This window comes from Zingiber officinale, chromosome 4A (assembly GCF_018446385.1).
Source record: "Zingiber officinale cultivar Zhangliang chromosome 4A, Zo_v1.1, whole genome shotgun sequence".
Lineage (NCBI taxonomy): Eukaryota > Viridiplantae > Streptophyta > Magnoliopsida > Zingiberales > Zingiberaceae > Zingiber > Zingiber officinale.
In genome coordinates this window covers 88219289-88240498 of record NC_055992.1, presented here as the reverse complement: position 1 = coordinate 88240498, position 21210 = coordinate 88219289, and the positions used below count along the sequence as shown (strand labels likewise).

The 21210-nt window shown below is 39.8% G+C and overlaps 1 long non-coding RNA gene across 1 annotated transcript; it reads left to right on the top strand.

The window, feature by feature from the left end:
- The first annotated feature begins 19696 nt into the window (after positions 1–19696).
- LOC121970101 lies at positions 19697–21000 on the top strand. The gene is made up of 3 exons (XR_006108843.1): positions 19697–20472; positions 20573–20672; positions 20934–21000. It is a non-coding gene; the product is annotated as an uncharacterized LOC121970101 (long non-coding RNA).
- The last annotated feature ends 210 nt before the right edge of the window (positions 21001–21210 follow it).

Below are 21210 nucleotides of genomic sequence, written 5' to 3'. Positions count from 1 at the left end.
TAAGGAGGGGAAACTGAACCTCCCAACTGAGCTACAGACCTGCCGATCGATCCGCAGATCGATCGAAGCTATGGGGCATTCGGTTCCCAACTGGATCGGTCGGGCAGACCGATCCATGTGTGGCTGGATCGGTCGGCAGACCGATCCAGGTGTGGCTGGATCGGTCGGCCGACCGATCCAGGCACCCGGAACCCCTGGGTGCGCTACTGTATCGTGCTGGATCGGTCGGCTGACCGATCCAGGAGGATACAGTAGCTACTGTATCCGTCTGGATCAGTCGGCTGACCGATCCAGAAGCTTGGTACGCTACTGGATCGGTCGGCAGACCGATCCAGCGTCTGATTTCCTGATACGAAATCAGAAATGCTGATTTCGACACTTTATCGTGCCAAAACCCCCTGCAACCACTCTAAACATATACTAATAACTATTCTATCATACACTGGCAACGTTCAAAACATAATATAATGCATGTTCACTAATTCATACCATTAACCATACTAGAATGCGAAGCATAAGAGAAAAGAGAACAAGACTTTAATAACTAGACTTGCTACAAGTTCTAATGCGTAGTAAAATAAAACTAGATCCCTAGGGTCTTTTATTCCAGTTCCTGCCACACAAACCATCCTTTGCATTGTCCTCCAGCTCCCTCTGCTAGTCCATCTTTCCTTTACCTTTATCTGCAGTATAAGGAAAAATAGTATCTGTAAGCTTAAAGCTTAGTAAGAAACCATCTACCTCACAAAAACATGCAACGATGCAAATATGATTTTAAATCATGCTGTTTAAAACATATGCTGGATATACTGAATAAACTAGCATGGCATGACATATAAGCATACAATCATGGCATATCTAAACCTGAACATAAAAACATGTATAACAACTGCACATAAAGTTATCATGCATATTCACAGGGAAAAACTAAACTGGAGCATGATACTGAACTGAAACTGAACTGCGCTAAAACTGATCTTAAACTATAATCACTAGATTAGATTAAGAGTTTGAAAGCTAATATCATAATAAGTGAAAATAGTAATCATGCTGTTTGGGCCCGTCAACTGTACTTGCTATGCGCGCATCCCTAACTAGACCCGGGTTTGCAAGTCCCGAATTTAGTAGGGTTAACTAGGTTATCTAAACCTAGGGACGACTGTGGGAGTCCAACCCAATGGATATCTGATCCAGTACAGTGCCACTGAAAATAAAATACTGAATATAGCTAACTATTTTAACTTGCTGTTTCTAGGTTATCTGAACCTAGAGCTAGGTTATCTGAACCTAGAGGCGACTGTGGGAGCCCACCCATTGGACCGTAGTCCCATAAACTGAACTAAACTAATGTGCTATTTTAAATGCTCCTAATGCATTTAACTGAGCTATTAAACATAACTGAGGTGATATTTAGCTACACTAACATTTTTCCGAACACTTGGTGTGCTCCAACTCTCTCTTCTAATAGGGAGATCACCTCTAGTCACCCGACAACGTCTAGAATCTCCAACTAAAGGAGACCAACGTGTCCGGCCCGTCTAGAGGTGCTCAAATAGATCCCTAATCCTCGAGGAGGGTTTAAACACACCCTATGTGCCGAAAAACCTGCATATAGCTAAAACTAATGCGTAGAAAACCAAACGGAGCTATTATACTGCAGGTGAGGGGTTTCTTACCTCCTATTCGTAATTCTTACGATTCAAACCGCTGGTTTTCCGATGGAAACGGTCCTCTCGACGATCCACTTGCGTCTTTGCGTTCCTCTCGCGGAGAAGAACCTTTTTCATGTTGGAGTCGTCGCCGGAAGAAGTTCCCTTGGCCCTTGGGGGCTTGGTGTGCCGTGAGAAGGAGGAGAGGGAGAGGCGGCGGTGAGGGTTTGAGAGGAGAAGGTGGCGTGAGGTTTTGTGAGGAGAGGGCTGCCGAACCAAATTAAACCAAACCCAACTTAAGTTCTTAATTTATATTAAGTGGATTATTAAACCCAACTCTAATATAAATGTAATTGGTTCCTCTTTCTTCCAGCACGGCCCTGCTGGGTTCAACCGGTTACTAACATTATCCCGAAACCATAGGTCTCGGGTTCGATTCCCGCCTAAGCTATTTTGCGGTTCTATTTATTTTTGCTGCTTTCGCTACTCAGAAAATTCCGGAAAAATATCTAAAAATTCCATAAAAATCATAGAATAATTCTAATGCAAGTTTGAGAATTTTCGGGCGTTACAACTAGAGCATGAGATATACCTTTGTTGTTCTGATTCCTACGAGGACAGTCCACCTTCCAATGCCTTGACTGCTTGCAGATGAAGCACTTGTCCTTCACCTTCTTCACTCCCGCTTTAGATCCTGTACTCTGAGATTTATTCACCTTCTTTACTGAGCTAACTTGTTTCTTCTTCTTCTTTCCTTTCGGTTTAGAAGTAGAACCATTTTCAGCATAGTGAATATGAGAATTATGACGGAACAAACCTTCTGCTGCCTGAAGTTCTGTCAGTAGTTCCGCCAATGAATATACCCTTTTATTCATATTGTAATTCAGGCGGAATTGCTCAAAACTTCTAGGTAGCGTTTGGAGGATCATATCGATCTGGGTTTACCCATCGATTTCTCCTCCAAGGATTTGTATTTCATTTAGATAAGCCATCATCTTTAGGATATGATCCCTCACAGGAGTACCCTCTTGCATGGTGGCTGTCACTATCTTTCTCATGGCTTATTGCCTAGAGGCCCGATCCTGGTGACCAAAGAGTTCCTTGAGATTGTTCATAAAATCATAGGCTGTTGGTAAATCTTGATGCTGATGTTGCAATACATTTGACATTGAAGCCAAAATGTAACACCGCGCCATCTCATCTGCTTTTACTCATTTTCTATGGTACTCAATCTCCTTTTGGGTAGATTCACCATTGGGAGTATCAGGGCAAGGCTCAGTCAGTACAAACTTATAGCTTTCAGCAGTTAGAACAATGTCTAGGTTCCTTTTCCAATCTATGTAGTTAGGACCAGTAAGTCTGTTCTCTTTTAGTATGATGGCTAGTGGGTTGAAAGTCATCCTAAGAATCATAAATAACTTTTGGTCAGAACTCTAAATTTAGAATAATATTGATTCCTCAAACAATACTATTTTAAATTAACCAACACCTTAAAACACCGTGAATTTTGTATGCCACGATAGTGTGGACGTACACAAATTCAACATTTGTAAAAGGAGGGTTTTACCCATTAATTTTATTATCTTGTCAACCTAACTTTTTGACAAATAAAATTAATAGTTGGTTCACTTTGGTCACACAAATAATAGCAGTGACTCCGATGGGGAGGATACTATTATACGTGCCTAAGTGTGTACCATTACTTGACACTAAGTCCATTAATAAGATTGTGCCCCTTCCGATGCGGAAGATCACACGCTATTAATTAACTTCCTATAGTCATCCAAAAATGAAAGTTTAATCTAGTGATCCGCATATGGAGGAAGACACTAAAAGCCAACGCGCAAGCTTGTTGCATCACTTATAAACCAGTAATAGAGACCGTGGAATTTATTTAAAATCTCTCTCCCACTTAGTTATTTAAAATGAGGAATTTTGACTATGCTAGCCTACTAAACATGTATACTAACATGCACACACAGCACAATATAAAAGCAATAAATAGAAAAACTAATTTTCAACTATTATGGCTTTTATCTATTGTTGTCCTCCGTGAATCGCCAACCCTAGCTGCTGCCATCTTTGGCCACTACCACGGGGTCTAGTTGTCACATCCATCTTGCTCCTTGTTCCGCTGCGTCTCTGGTCCTCAAAAGGTTCCACGCCTTGCAAGATTCGATCCGCGACATAAATAGAATTTTACATTTTTCGATCCTATATTCCTCGAAAGAATGTACATGTGAACTAGATCGAACATCAAATAAAAATTTACATCCATCGATCCTATATTCCATAAAAGGAATGTACATGTAACTAGATCAAAAAAAGAAAATCCTAATAAAACTAAATACAGCTCCTACTGTATTTTATAATACAATCATGCACACACAATAAATGCCCTTGACATGTCCAAGGGTCCAATCACACACATAAAAACTATAAGCCATAATAGTTGGATCTTGCATCCACAAATTTAGCACATCCTACTATTAACCTGCCTAAATTATGTATGACATGTGCATAATTAAACTAATACCAAATACACAGAGGCAAAACCCTAGCTCTGATACCAATTGTTGGTTGCTACTCGGAAAACCTAATGGTTCCACTGTACAAAAATTTTGTACAAAGATCTGAACCTTTTCCTAGCTACCATGTGTTCTTTTAAATTAAACTTGGATCGCCTGTGGAACTTAACACGTTTGATCCAAAGTTTAATCTATTTGTTCTTTTAGGTTTAGACTTGGATCTCCTGCGAAACTTAATACGTTCGATCCAAATCACCTAGGTTATTAATTCCATTAAATATTAATTTCCAAAATTGGCTTCCAGGACTGCATGGCGAGGCACATGGCCTTCTTGGATATGGGAACAACCACCACCTCCTAGACAAAGCCTTTTAAGGAAAGCTAATATTTAATTTCCTTAAATAACTTTAGGTCAACCGAAAAGAACAATCAAATCACAAGGAAAAAAAAAACAAAGAATACAACATCGAAAACAAATTCGAAATACTAGAATCGCATGCCTCTTGTATTTGGTATTTTTTACATGAAGATAAAACTAGTATGATGCAGAAATTAAATACTAGTATACCTTTTCTTTTGCAAGCAAAAACCTCTAGGTCTTCTACCGTATTCCTCTTATAACCTCAGACGTTGTGTGGGCAACGGTCTTCCAAGATGAGAAACCACCAAAGCACCTTCTCCTCCTCCTTGCAAGGTTCAGCCAAATCAAGTGCACCTCCAAGGAAGAAGAGAAACCACCACCAATGCTCCAAGGGATGAAAGCTTTCTCTCCTTCTTCTCCAAGCTAGAAACTGGCCACCACTTGATCTCCAAGATGAAGGAAGTTTCGTCCACAAGGATGGAGAGAAGAGAAAGGATGAGGCCGGGCACACCAAGGAAGAAAAAAGGGAGAAAATAATAGAGGTTGTTCACCTTGAAGGCTCCCAAAACCCCCTCTTTTATAATCCTTAGCTTTGGCAAATAAGGAAATTTAATTACAATAAAATTTTCTTAACTTTCCTTGACATGAATTAATTAAGAAAAATAAAATAAAATTTCCCAATTAAACATGTCATGGCCGGCCACCTCATGGAGAGCAAACAAGATAATTTTCAATCAACAATTAAAAATTCCTTATTTGTCTTTGGAAATTTTAAAAAATAAAATTTCCTTTAAAATCCCTTCATGGTTGATAAAAAGAAATTTCTATAATTTTAATTTTTCAACATGTGAATAATTTACAAAGAAGAAAAATAAAATATCTACAAATAAGGAAAGAGATTTAATCTCTTTCTTTAATCTTTTGTAGAACCTTATAAAAGCGATATTTTAAATTTCAAGAAATTATATCTTTCACATAAGAAAATTTTAAAATTAAAATTCTTTTTTAATTTAATAGGGCCGGCCACCTTAGCTTGGGTTCAAGCTAGGGCCGGCCACCCATGGACCAAGGCTTGGCCGGCCCTAGCTTGATCCACAAGCTAGCTTGGCCGGCCCCTACACCATGGGTATGAAGGTGGGTATAGGTGGGTATAGTACTCTATAAATAAGAGGCTACGATAGGGACCGAGAGGAGGAATTGGTTTTGGTCTCCCGATAAAATTAAGCATCTTGTGTTCGCCCTGAACACACAACTTAATTTTATCAATAATAATTCATTCCACTATAGAACTATTATTGAACTACCGCACCAATCCCAAATTACATTTTTGGGCTCCTTCTTATTATGAGTGTGTTAGTCTCCCTGTTTTTAAGATGTCGAATGTCCACTAATTAAGTGAGTTACTGACAACTCATTTAATTAATATCTTAATCCAAGAATAGTACCACTCAACCTTATCGTCATGTTGGACTGAGTCCACCTGCAGGGTTTAACATGACAATTCTTATGAGCTCTTCTTGGGGATATTATCAACCTAGATCACTAGGACACAGTTTCCTTCTATAATCAACAACACACACTATAAGTGATATCATTTTCCAACTTATCGGGCTTATTGATTTATTGAACTAAATCTTACCCATTGATAAATTAAAGAAATAAATATCAAATATATGTGCTTGTTATTATATTAGGATTAAGAGCACACTTTCATAATAACTGAGGTCTTTGTTCCTTTATAAAGTCAGTATAAAAGAAACGACCTCTAATGGTCCTACTCAATACACTCTATGTGTACTAGTGTAATTATATAGTTAAGATAAACTAATTCCTAATTACACTACGACCTTCCAATGGTTTGTTCCCTTCCATTTTGGTCGTGAGCTACTGTTTATAATTTATAAGGTACTGATAACATCATCTTCTGTATGTGACACCACATACTATGTTATCTACAATATAAATTAATTGAACAACTACAAACAAATGTAGACAATTTGACCAAATGTGATTCTTTATTCAAAATAAATGTTTACAAAAGCTTAGGCTTTCAGTATATACTCTAACAGTTCTCAATATGTATGCCACAAAACATTTCAAAAGACAGTCAAATGACAGTCAAAAACAAACCAAACAAAAGCAAACAAAATGCAGAAAATTGAAAATGTAACAATTTCAGGTTGCAAACCACCCCTGCCCCCCCCCCCCCCCAGACTTAAAGTTTTCATCATCTCGATGAAATCAATATGGTGGTGGAGGTGGACATAGAAAAGGAGGTCTATGTAGATGACCGATCGGAAAACTAGGAAAACCTAGAGTCTCACTCATGAACTTATGATATTCATAGAGGACATCAACTTATTGACTAGTAATACTCATACCCTGCATGAATTCTCTCATCCTAGCTTAATCAATATCATAATCCTGAACAAACTCAGCCACTTGACCTTGAAAATTCCTCGTAAACCAAAAATAATCTTGCACCTCTCTAAACTGATTATCTGATAAAGTAAAGTGACCCTCCAACATTACTTATTAGACCTCCTGCTTCTCATGAAGCAAGTCTAGAGCTGCACGAAATTCAGAAAAATCAAATCCAGAATGGCCCGTACCATAGGCAAAAGATTACCTAGCAGGTTCCGGATGTCCGAACGACTGCAGATATCCAGATGACGAGGGCTCAAGGTGGGGCTCGGCGTCTCCGGACAAAGAAGGAACATTCTTAGGATCTGAATTAGTGATTACCCAATTAGCAAGGTTGTGAATAGAAGTCCACTCGAGACAAGGAAGGGGTAATGGAAAACCATCTCTCCTAGGAATGGCAAAGTCATTCTCATCTCGGCAAATCATCTTCATGGCAAGACATGCATCAATATCGATCATATCATTGCCATGGATAACCTCTAATTCATCTAAATCACAACCCAAATTTATAACTATTTGGGTAATCAAACCACCAAAGACAATCAATCCCAATGATGCCTTCCCGCCTCTTACCAAGGTTTACAAAAAATGGAAACCATAATTGAAATCAACCTTATGTAACATAGCCCAAAGAACATAAAGTTCCACTTTTCTAACAACTCCATCGCTATCCCCTCTACCAAAAATAGTTTTATTCGTAACCCGATGTAAATACCTAAAGATGGAGTTTTGCATATGGGAAGCTTTAGCTCTAGAGGGCTCATAATGTTGGTTCAAACCGGTAATCGAACTCCAAAAATTATTCCAATTGAATCTAGGGTCAAACCTGCGAGAGCTGCCAGTAGACAAACCAAAACAATTATTGAAATCACTAAATGTCCACTAGAATTCTTGATTCATTAATATAAAAGTAATTTTACCAATGTAATCATCTTCATTAGAGAAGTAGACATCTAATGAACTCAAGAACTCAAGTATAATTTGAGGATATGGAGGTAGATGTGTGTACATGATATCATTCCAATCAAGAGAACCAATCATCCAATCTACGTCATCTCTAATTCCTAGAATATTCAAAATAGTTGGGTCCATATAATGTGTACATGCAGTCTTTCTATTGAAAAGAATATCAAATCTAGATTTATAATCATCATTTCTAAAAAAAATATTGAATTCATTGTCGTTACTTTCGTTGCGTGCAATCCTCTTGTCTTTGCCCTTTGTGGCTTTTTCCTTGCCCTTTTCCCTTTGTGGTTCTTTTCCTCCACTTGATCCACCGCTTCCCTTATGATGCTTCTTCAAAAGATTAGACATATTATCAAGTTCAAGTAAGGAAAGGTGTTGTTTTTGTGTTGGAGAAGTATGATCTTGCAAGAACGGATCTTGAAAAGTGAGATCTTTGGAAAAGAAGTTGTAGATCTTGAGAATAGGAGAGGGCAATTACTGTAAAATCTAGATCTTGATGATGTTTATGGAGAAAAATGAATTTAAGATCTAGATCTGAGAGATTTAAGAAGAAAGATTGAAGATGAGAAGAGTTTGGAAGAGGGAAACTGCTTAGGGGTGTGGCCAACACAACCAAGGCATGACTGTGTCTTATCAACACAACCAGGGTTATATTACTCTGCACGGCCATGTAGATCTACACGGCTCCAGCATTCTCCCTTTCGGTTAAATCTATACGGCCGTGCCAATTGGCACGGTCAGTGTCGATTCCTTCTCGGCTAGATTCACACGGTCGTGTCTAGTACACAACCGAGTCCTTCTTCTTTTCTAGAATTCCTACATGGCTGTGCAAAGTTGCACGACCTTGTCCTTCCTCCTCTCGGGTGAACTCACACGGCCAGTGCCAGTCACATGGCCGAGTGTTTCTCCCTCTCTATAAGCATCACACGACCATGTATGGTACACAGTCGAGCCTTGTTTAGTCCAAAATTTGTGAACTTCTTCCCTTCCAGTTTCTCCAATGCTTCCATGCCCATGAAATAATCATGTCCAGCTCATAGAAACAAAATACAACCTGAAAACAAAAATATCACAACCACGCAGTTTATGGGTGATGTATATAACTGTGTGGTTGTCTATATTTTTCAGCCGTGTGTGACTGATGTATACTTGTGGTTGTATAAATGATTCAAATTGTCATGTATACAGGGGAGATGCTGCCGGATTTTCCGCTGGCTGGGACTCCTCTGGGGTGTGATAATTTATTTGGTATCAAAGCCACATGTTTACGAGTCTTATTTCCTGTGTTTTGGATTTCATGTTTTGGTTTTCTCGATGTGACTTTTTCGGGTTTAGGGACCAGGCAGCAGCAGGACATCTCCAAGCTATAGGAGGTATGTTGGTATATTATTATCATACATTTCTGTTAGTATATGCATTGTTGTTTATGATAGTCATGTCATGTGTTAGTACTCTTTATTAGTACCTGTCTAGTTGTTATAGCATATATTACATGTATTGGGTCAACCACTGATCATGTTGACCCTAATAGAGATCAAGGATTACGGTCTTAGGAGATTTTTCATATCATATCACCATTAGTTTTAACTTTTGTTACTACAAGTTGGTTAGGAGTTGGAGGCATATACCAGTCTCTGCTATTATTTAGCTGGATAGTGGATAGTAACTGCATATTCTTGTTGACTCAGCAAGTAGTGTAATGATTTATCTTAGTTAGTTTCACTAGTAGATGATTGATTTACTCTTGTTTGATCGGTCAGTAGAAGACTGATGTACACTTGTCAACTTGGGTTGTCGTGGATCGATTTACCTTAGTTGCTTGTGGAGGATTAATGTACTCTTGTTGGATTAGTTAGTAGATGACCGATTTATTTTTTTGGTCTGATCAGCAGTGGATCGAATTACTCTATTTTATGGAGATTTTGATCTTTGGGTTATTCATGCTTAATTAGATATTACAAGCACATTTGAGTACATGGCTTGTACTGACGTGGAAAAGACTGAATTAGCCATATACTATTGTCGTCTTGATAAATTTATAGAGGATCGATGTATCATATTTCATGAGGACTTTGACCATGAACTGTTTGTACCTGGTCAGATGACTTAAAAGGTACAATCGGCTAGGTGACCCCCACTGATCTAGAAAGGTGTAGAGCTAATTGCTTAACACTTATAAGATGCAACCGTTACTAGGGTGTATAATATGGAGAGTACATTCAGTTACATGATTTGTGCTAGTGTGAAAAAGTTGAAGATAGTTGCTTAACCTTTACGTGATCGGGTACCACGTGAAGGAAGCAGATAATGATACTAGAGATCTAGGCATCACTTGGTGATTACTTTGAGGGTTTGGAGAGAGAGTAATCCTCTACCTCTTTTGGTAGCATGATGGTTTATAAGACAATAATTAGTTGACTCGCCTAAGGTTGTTCCATGGGGGATCCTGACTCATGGACTGATCGAAGATGATTAGATATCCTCTATGTACCTTGGTATTAGTAGAGTCTTATACTCATATCTCATGGATTGATTGTATCTCTACTATTTGGAGTGTTATTGATTATCGATTCGGAAATCAAGAGATACCTTGGATTTTATTTGTGATACACTTTTGGTAGGATGGTAATATATTTCTATATCTCTCTAGTGCCCCATGATGAGAGTGGGTCACTAGGAGTTAAATATGTGAGAACATGACTGGTTTGTTTCACTTTAAGATATATGATAATAAAGTTTCCTCATTAGATATAGTCTCTGTAGTGGTACAACATAGACGTGCAATGTTGAACCATTACGTTGATTATACTCTTAGCGTATGTGTATATATGTTAGGTGAGTATTGTTTGAGGTGTATTGTCGATTATACCTACGTTGATATATATACACACGGGTTTGGTATGTATTGTTAGAGGTATCATGCTGATTTTTTGTCTTGATCACTTATGGATTTTTTGTGGTGGAACGTTGCTCCCACATATTGTGGATTGCTTGTAGTGGAGCGCTGCTCCCATATAAGTTACAATAGTGGTGGTAGAGTGTGGCTCCCACATAGGTGGTATTTCTTGTGATGGAGTGTTGCTCTCACATTCGATGATTTATTCTTTGGTGATTTATAGTTAGTGATCAGATTTAAGACTTATTGTCAGGGATCTTATAGTTGAGTATGCCTATTGTGTAGGACCGTTGCGGCCGGCTAGAAGGAGGGTTGAATAACCCTATAAAAATAAAACACAACCCTTCCCAACTTTTCAAACTGACATTTGCATATAAAATAGAAAAGCAATAAATCAAAACAGGAAAAGACAAGGCACCAGATGCTTACATGGTTACAACCGGGGAGGTTGTTAATCCAAGGAAAATGATCGCACTATTATTTCCTTCAGGCGGAGAAGCCTCTCTTATAGCAATGTAGGCACAAAAAGAAAGAAGCTATTCTAAACAGTGGAAGCGCACAAGTGTTGTTACAATTTCTGAACTGATGAAAAGCTTCTGGACCAAGACTATATTTATAGCCTTGGTCGGGGTGCCCCGAAGGATTCTGGGTGCCCTGGGGGGGATAAAATTTTATCCCCCAACGTTCAAATCGTGTTTGATGCGATTTGGTCAACAAACCAGGTTCGGGCGCTCGGAGCCATTCCGAGCCCCCCGGGCTGTTCCGGGCGCCCCAGAGCCTAAAGTCAACCAGTGTTGACTTTTTCATCTGGGGACCACTGCTCCGGTTCAGTTCGCCTCGGTTCGGGTCTTCAATTCTGGATCCGCTCGCTTGGGTGATCTCTGCCATCCGGAAAAGGGCTCACTCGAACCCAAGTTCCGGTCTTCTCAAGCAGGCTTCCCTCCAGCTTCTCGTTCCTCAAAATCGCTGCGTACTTCCTTCCCGTCCGCCAGCGTACTCATCCGCAGTCTTCATCCCTCGGTCGCACCCCGTGCCGACCTTCTCGCTAGCTATGTCTCTTGCTCCCCGAGCAATCTTCCGCTCCGGCTTTCGTCCCTCGGAACCACCGCACGCTTCCTTCTTGTCTGCCGGTGTACTCTTCCGCAGCTCCTCATCCCTCGGACGCACCGCGTGCTATCCTTCTCGCTAGCTGTGTCTTCCGCTCAACTACCTGTGTTCCTAAGCTCCTGCACACTTAGACACAAGGTTAGAAACACACAGGACCTAACTTAACTTGTTGATCACACCAAAACAACCTTGGGGTTCCAACAATCTCCCCCTTTTTGGTGTGATCAACCCAAGTTAAGCTAGGGTTAAAATAGACATAAAATTAATTAACTGAATTTACAATTAAGTGCAAAAAAGATAGAAAATTTTATTTTTGATCTACCTCCCCCTAGACTTATACTTTTCCTTCTCCCCCTTTGATAAAAAAAATGGGGTTCCAAGAAAAACAATCTAAGGGTTAAAGACTTTGAAAAAATATTTCTATGTAATTTAAGCAGAAATTTCTAATTTCAGGAAAAAGTTTTTAACTTAGGAAAAAATGATTTTTGAGAATTTTTCTAAGTCAAAAAATTCTAAGTAAAAATATTTTTGAAATAAATTTTAAAAAATTTCTAACTTAAATCTTTGAGAAGTTTTAAGAAAATTTTTCTAAGTAAAAAAATTTGACTTAGGCAATTTTACAGAATTTTTTTTTAAAAAAAAAAATTCTAAGTAAGTATATTTCTAAATTGAAAAAAAAGTTTTGAATAACCTTTTTAAAGCATTAATTAATTCTTGTATTAATGCTTTATTAGTAAGTTAATTAAACATTTATTACAATATTTTGGCTTTCAGGTAGTGGTGAGATACTAGGCTTTCTTGGTTATTGGAGCAACAACCACTTCCTTAGAAAAACCCTCAAAAGAAATTATCTATTTAATTTTCTCACTTAAAGCGCTAATTTTAATTTTAAAATTCAGTTTAAGCATGATTTAGGAACCCAATATAGGTTCCAACCCACTGTATTAACTAAAAAGTTTTTAGGGACATATTTTCTTGAAATGTTTCTAATTTATCCCGGGTGATATTTAAAGTACCAATTTAAATTATTAAATCTTCTAAAATTGGTTTTAAATGAACATGCATAGTTTGTCAAGTTATCTATTTGAATTTTCAAATTTTGATTTTCTAATTTCAATTTTTCATTTTCCAATTTTGATTTGTCTAATTCTTCTAAAGGGCAGGATTTAGCTAAAATTATTTTTAAATTTTTAATCTCCTTTTCTAATTTGCAATAGTCTTTTGTTAATAGTTTAACAAACTTAAAGAATTTATCGGGAGGAAGAGATCGTACCTCACTTACCTTGTCGATCTCGCTATCCGTTTCTCCCCCTGAACTGCTGCTTTCTTCCGATGTGGCTCCCCCTTCATCGATGCTCTCGATGCTCATTTCGGAAGAGCTTGACTTGCAGTCGTCGTCTTGATGACTTGCCATTAGAGCAAGTCCGGAGAATGCCTCGACTTCCGATTCCGACGATGTATCATCCCACGTCGCCTTTAGGGCCTTTCGTTTTTGGATAGGCTTCTTACCCTTCTCTTTGTCTTTGTTCTTCAGCTTGGGGCAGTTGTCCTTGACGTGCCCTTCTTCGTCGCAGTGGTAGCAGCAGATCGTCCTTTTCTTTTTCCCCTGCGGATGGTTAGTAGATCTAGATTTACAAAGTTTCTTAAATCTTCTTACCATCATTACCATTTCCTCGTTGTCGAGGGAAGATTCCGACTCAAGTTCGCCTCTCGAAGCTTTGATGGCGATGTTATTTTTGGGCTCCTTCATTCCTGCACATCTTGACTCATGCACTTCAAATGTTGAAAAGAATTCTTCTAATGAATTTTTTTCTAAATATTTTGAAATGTAAAAGGCATCTACTAATGATGCCCATTTGGTATTTCTAGGAAAGGAATTTAAAGAATACCATAGCGAATCTCGATTACTTACCTTTTCTCCGAGATTCGAGAGTCCGGTGATGATCTCCTTGATTCTCGAGTGCAGGTGCGCAACTGTCTCATCTTCCCCAAGTCACAGGCTTGTGAGCTGGTTGCGGAGTATATCTCATCTAGTGAGCTTGGCTTCGAAGGTCCCTTCATGTAGCTCGAGGAACTTCTCCCAAAGTTCCTTAGCCGAGTCGTAGTTCCCGATCTGGTTGACTTCTTGAGGTGGAAGAACGCTTAGCAAATGGTATTCTGATTTGTCGTTCGCCACGAACTTGGCCTGCTCCTTTTTTGTCCAATTGTATTTTTCCTTACCTTTCGGTGCTGTAAAACCAAATTCCATTGTAAGCATTAATTCAAAATCGGTGGTAAAGAATACCTGCATCAGCTTTTTCCAAGTAGCGAAATCCCCTTCGAATTTCGGCGGGTGGATGCTTGGTCCGACCATCTCGTTGCTTCGTTTGGCGGTTAGTCCTCCTGAAGTGCCTTGGCTCTGATACCACTTATAGGACCGTTGCGGCCAGCTAGAAGAGGGGGTTGAATAGCCCTGTAAAAATAAAACACAACCCTTCCCAACTTTTCAAACTGACACTTGCATATAAAATAGAAAAGCAATAAATCAAAACAGAAAAAGACGAGGCACCAGATGTTTACTTAGTTACAACCGGGGAGGTTGTTAATCCAAGAAAAATGATCGTACTATTGTCTCCTTCAGGTGGAGAAGCCTCTCTTACAGCAATGTAGGCACAGAAAGAAAGAAGCTATTCTAAACAGTGGAAGCGCACAAGTGTTGTTACAATTTCTGAACTGATGAAAAGCTTCTGGACCAAGGCTATATTTATAGCCTTGGTCGGGGTGCCCCGAAGGGTTCCGGGCACCCTAGGGGGATAAAATTTTATCCCACAATATTCAGATCGTGTTTGACGCGATCTGGTCAACAAACCAAGTCCGGGCACCCCGAAGCCTAAAGTCAACTAGTGTTGACTTTTTCATCCGGGGACCACTGCTCCGGTTCAGTTCGCCTCAGTCCGGGTCTTCAACTCCGGATCCGCTAGCTTGGATGATATCTGCCATCCGGAAAAGGGCTCATCCGAACCCAAGTTCTGGCCTTATCGAGCAGGCTTCCCTCCGACTTCTCGTCCCTCAGAATCGTTGCGTGCTTCCTTCTCGTCCGCCAGCGTACTCATCCGCAGTCTTCGTCCCTCAGTCGCACCTCGTGCCGACCTTCTAGCTAGTTGCGTCTCTTGCTCCCCGAGCAATCTTCCACTCTGGCTTTCGTCCCTCGGAACCACCGCACGCTTCCTTCTCATCCGCCGGTGTACTCTTCCACATCTCCTCATCCCTCGGACGCACCACGTATCGTCCTTCTCGCTAGCTGCATCTTCCTCTCAACTACCTGTGTCCTAAGCTCCTGCACACTTAGACACAACGTTAGAAACACATAGGACCTAACTTAACTTGTTGATCACACCAAAACAACCTTGGGGTTCCAACTTATTGTACGAGCATTATGAGTTCTTGGTTTTATCATTTAGGCTTACAAAGCCCTAGATGTTTTCATGTACTTGATGATTTTGGTACTCCTAGGTTGTTTGGATCGATTTTCATTGTCTTTGTTGACGAAGTTGTGATCTATTTCTGACCCGAGGAGAATCACGTACACTATCTTCGCATAATTCAAGAGATGTTTTGATGGAAACATCTATATTTGAAGTTCACGTGGTTAGAATCCTGCGAGACCAGCTTCCAAGAGCTGAAGCAGAGATTAGTGTCAGCACTAGTTCTAGTTTTGCCTCTGGAGAGGACAGGTTCGTACTCTATATCGACGCTTCCATACAGAGTTTGAGCGCTGTTTTGATGCAGCGCGATAGGGTAGTCTCCTACGCTTCTCATCAGTTGAAGGAACATGAGAAGAAATACACAGTGCATGATTTGGAGCTGACCATCGTTATCTTTGCTTAAAAAAAAAAATTGGCTACATCATCTATATGGTATCACATTTGGGATTCTTACAGATCAAAGAATCTCAAATATATTTTCACCCAGAAGGAACTCAATCTCCGACAGAGGAGATGGATGGAGTTTCTGAAGGATTATGATTGTACCATTAGCTACCACTCGGGAAAAGCTAATATGGTTGTCGATGTGCTTAGCCGGAAGTCCAGAGGAACTTTAGCTTGCCATCGAGTTTGAGTCATGAACTTGATTCTGGATTTTCTCCGAATTGGGCCTTGAGGAGCAGGGAAGGACAGAACAGGGTATCCTTATTACCATGGTTGCTCAGTCATCAATCAGGATGAGAATCCGAGAGGTCCAGGCCGAAGATCAGCACTTACAGTCCAGTGGTGGTCAAATAGCTTTCGAGCAGCAGACAGAGTTCACCCGAGATGATGAGAGTATTATTTATTTCCTAGGCAGAATCTCAACCAGTTATGGAGGAGTTAATTCAGGAGGCTCATCGCTCACGATTTGCCATCCACCTAGGCGGAACTCGTATGTATCGAGATTTGAGATGTTCGTATTGGTGGAACGGCATGAAGAAAGACATCATGGAGTTTGTAGCTAGATGTCTAGTCTAACTATGGATTTTACGGTAGGATTGCCTAGGATTCAACGAGGCCATAATGCGATTTGGGTGATCGTTGATCGTTTAACCAAATCCATACACTTCTTACCGATTCGAAAGATTGACTCTCTGGATCGATTAGCAGAGTTGTATTGTCAAGAGTGTTGGGATATATACTATAAGCCTAGCTTTTTGTATAAATATTTATTTTAAAATGAGAATCACTTTGGTAAAATGTTTGTGTTTATATGTTAAATGCAGTTGTCCATTTAATTTATATTGTAGATAACATGGTGTGTGGTGTCACACAGAAGATCATGTTATCAGTTCCTTATAAAATATAAATAGTAGCTCACAACTAAGATGGATTGGGACAAACCATTGGAATGGTTGTAGTGTAATTTATATTAGTCTATCTTGGCTATAAAATTACACTAGTACACTTTGTGTGTATTGAGCAGGACCATTTGAGGTTGTTCAATTTATACCGATTGCATAAAAGAACAGAACCTCTATTATTATGGATGTGCATTTTCTTAATCCTGATATAATGACAAGCACATATACTTAGTATTTATTTCTTTAACTTATCAATGGGTGAGATTTATTCGTTAAATCAATAGACCTGATAAGTTGGGAGATAATACCATTTATATGGTGTGTTGTTGATTATAAAAGGAAACTGTCCTATTTATTTAGGTTGATGATGTCCCCTTGAGGAACTCATAAGGATTATCATGTAAACTCTGCAGGTGGACTTAGTCCGACATTATAATAAAGTTCAGTGGTACTACTCTTGGAGTCAGATGTTAATTAAGTGAGTTGTCAGTAACTCATTTAATTAACGGACATACGATATTTTAAACACAGGGAGATTAACGTATTCATGATATGTAGGAGACCATATTGTAATATGGGATTGGTGCGGTAGTTCTAACTCTTTAGTGGTATAAGTTATTATTGATAAACTTGAGTTGGGTGTTCGGGTCGAACACAACAAGCTCAAGTTCATCAGGAGGCCAAAATCAATTCCTCTCAGTCCCTGTTATAGCCTCTATAAAGCCTCGCATTCACCCGTTTTATTTTTACTTCCTACCCAAGAAAGGGGCCGAACTCATCCTTGCTTGGAGCCCAAGCAAGGGGTCGGCCAAGCCTTGCTTGGTGCCCAAGATGAGGGTCGGCCAAGCCTTTCTTGGTGCCCAAGATCAGGGCCGACCAAGCCTTGCTTGGTGCCCAAGCAAGGGGCCGACCATAATAGGAATAAAAAGGGAGATTTTATTTAAAACAAAATTTTGTTAAAATTTTTTCCTTTTATAACTATTTACAATGGTTTAAAAGAGAGATTTTAATCTTTCCTTTTTTGTAACCATCTACGATAGGAATAAAAAAAAGGAAATTTTATTTTAAACAGAATTCTGTTAGAATCTTTCCTTTTTAGCCGCCAGCAAAGATTATAAAAGAAGAGTAGGGGGTGCCCAAAAATTAACCTAATCTCCCTCTTCTATTCTCTTGTGGTCGGTGCCCCTTTTCCACTTGTTTCTTTCCTCTAGGGTCGGCGCCCAAATCCCCTTCTTCCTCCCTTTCTTCCCTCTAGCGCTTGTGCCCATCTTACCTTGGTGGTCGTAGCTTGAAGGAGAAGAAGAAGAAGAGAAGAACCACTTAGGTGGTCGGCGGCTTGGAGGAGGAAAAGAAGAGAAGGAGGCATCCTATTTTAACATCTCTTGGTGGCCGAAGGATTGGAAACAAGAAGAAAAGGTTCGGGTGTTTTGTCTTGGTAGATCGTCGCCCACACGACGTCCAAGAAGAGGAGAGGAATATAGCAGAAGATCAAGAGGTCTTTAGCTACAAGGAAAGGTACAACTAATTCTTTATTTCCGCTGCATATTAGTTTAATTTTCCTTGGATCCTGAATACTAACATAAGAGGCCATCGATCTTGTGCTTCGATTAAGGTGCACTTTGATCAATCAAGAACTTGCTTGATTGATCAAACACATGTCTGATCAAGCATGTGGGTTGCTAGGAAAAGTTTTGTGCTCGTACAAATTTTTGTACAAAGGATTTACACAGAATGGAATTCCCAGCGCCAACAAAGAGGTCATCAGATTGCATGATGTCCCTTTAAGCATTATATTGGATAGTGACCCACTGTTTACGTCCCGGTTCTAGGAGAGTCTGCAGCAAGCTTTGGGCACACAACTCCGTTTCAGTACAACATTCCATCCGCAGACAAATGGACAGTGAAAGCGGACCATCCAGACATTAGAGGACCTGCTGAGGTCTTGTGTTATGGATTTCGAAGGCAGTTGTGAGGAGCACTTGCCATTAGTAGAGTTCGCCTACAACAACAGCTATCATTCAGCTATTCGGATGGCACCTTTTGAAGCTTTGTATGGTAGGCTTTGTCGGACACCCACCCTCTGGGAGGAGGTTAGGGGAGAAGAAGACAGAGTTTGTCCACATTATTAGACGAAGGATGTCTAAGGCGCAGGACCTTTAGAAGAGTTATGCTGATTGGAAATGGAGACCCCTGGAGTTCTCTACTTGTGACCATGTGTTTTTGAGAATCTCACCCATGAAAGGGGTGAAGAGATTTGGTCTCCGAGTTAAGCTAGCTCCACGATACATGGGCCTTTCCAGATCTTGGAGAGCAATGGAGCGGTAGCATACCATCTGGTACTACCACCGTCTCTAGCAGGCATTCACGATGTTTTTCATGTGTCAATGCTAAGGAGGTATGTATCTGACCCAGCACATGTTCTATCAAATATCTCAATCCAATTCAGCCTGACGTTACCTACGAGGAGGTTTCGGTACAGATTCCGGACTACAAAGAGCGTCAGCTGCGGAACAAGACTATCCCGCTGGTTAAAGTCGGATGGCAGTGTCATACTGACGAGGAGGCTACCTGGGAGCTTGAGGATACGATCCAAGCTCTATACTCTCATCTTTTCACTTGAGGTATGTGGGTTAGATTTCCGTTCAGCATTTATATTGTTTAGCTGTAGCTAGTACTTGCTGATGGTAAATAACAAAAATTTAGGGACCAAATTTTTATTAGTGGAGGAGAATGTAAAATACGGAACCAAAATAATACTTAAATAAATAATGTTGTTTGAGGAATAACCTTAACAGAATTTTTAGGAATTTTTAGAAATTTTCTGAAATTTTTTTTGAAACTGGTATGACATAATTAGAGGGGATATATTTGTGGGCTTGAGAAAAATCTGTTTGGAATACCCAATTTAAGTAGGAGTTGATAAAGGAAATAACTTAAGCTTTAATTAAAATAACCCTAGTTTTTTTTTTTTCTCTCCCCGTGCCTATTTCTTCTCATCGCCGGTTCTTCCTCCTCTCTACACCGCATCGCCTCTTCTCCTCCCTGATTCCCTTCTTCCTCCAAGAAACTCCAACTCATCGCTGACCCTCCTTCCCCTCTCACGACCCTAATCCATTGACGCCGACTCCCAATTCTTTCTTTCCCTTCCTCACTCGTGCCCTCTATTCCTTCTCCGGCCACGCGAGCGCGACAGACGCCGATCATCTACTCCTCTCTGCCGACCATCATAGCCCGTCGCCTGTCACTGATGCCACCATCGTCGTCATTCCAGCAGCCGCGAGCCTTTCTGTCGGAGTCGCGTGACCTTCTTTCCCCTTCCCGGGCGCGGATCCGACCAAAACTTGACCTTGCCGTTGAGTGTCCTGTTCTTCTTCCTCGATCTGATCTGAGCACCTCTTTCCCTTTTCTGATCAACGCCACTCAGATTCATTTGATCGTCATCTGATTTGCCACAGTCCTCTCTGATTTAGGGTTCATGTCGCCTTCAGCCGAGCACCACCATCTGTAGTAGGTTGCCACTAGAGAAGAAGTGGTTGATTAGGGTAAACCCTAATTAAATTTGATTGTTTTGCTTGATCTAGGATTGGTGCTAATTTAGGGATATTTGATTTGGAGGGAAGCACTTTCTCCTTGCTCCAATCATCATTGTGTGGGCGATCCAAAACTGGGGCCACCATTTTTCGACATCAAAATCTTCAGCTGTGAGATAACATGTATGAAACCAGGTTAAGGTAAGCTATGTATGGGGATTAGATTTCATTTCAATGATGGATTGGTGGATATGTTGATTCAGGTTTATACTTAGATGTGGATGGGTTGATCTTGGTTTAGGATGTTTGATTTGGAGATCATCGGTTTTATCTAGCTCCGACCACCTTTTTCGGCAGCGAGTGCTTCGTCGATGAATTAATATAAAAAAGTACACTATTCGGTGAGTTAAAGTTGATTTCATTTCTATATTGGATTTGATTAGTGATTGATGGGTGAGAATTAAGGAGTTTATTGGTGGATTAAATGATGGGTTGATTGATGATTCATGTATAAACCTATTCTAATTAGGTTGTATGATTTAGGATAATTTGGAGGATTAATCAATCAGATTAGATTGGAGTTATTCTAATTGGGTTGAGGATTTTATTTAGCTATTTAATTCATACAAATTTAGCTAAATAAAATATATATGTTGATGCAGGACTTTGATTCGAGATGAGCGTCTCAATGTGAGATCTATTTCAGATACGATATTCTTTTGAGGCGAGTACTTCTAACTTATCTCTTTGATATATTTACTTTAGATATGCATAATAGTTTATAGCTAGTAGTAATTATTATGTTTGCATCTACTTCAATATGTCACTATTTGGATTTTGTAGATTGCCTACACTCTTGTCAGTTATGCATTCATACCTATATTCTCTTGCTTGTTGCCATGTTCACTCTTGTTCATAGAAATAGTGGCATACATTGCC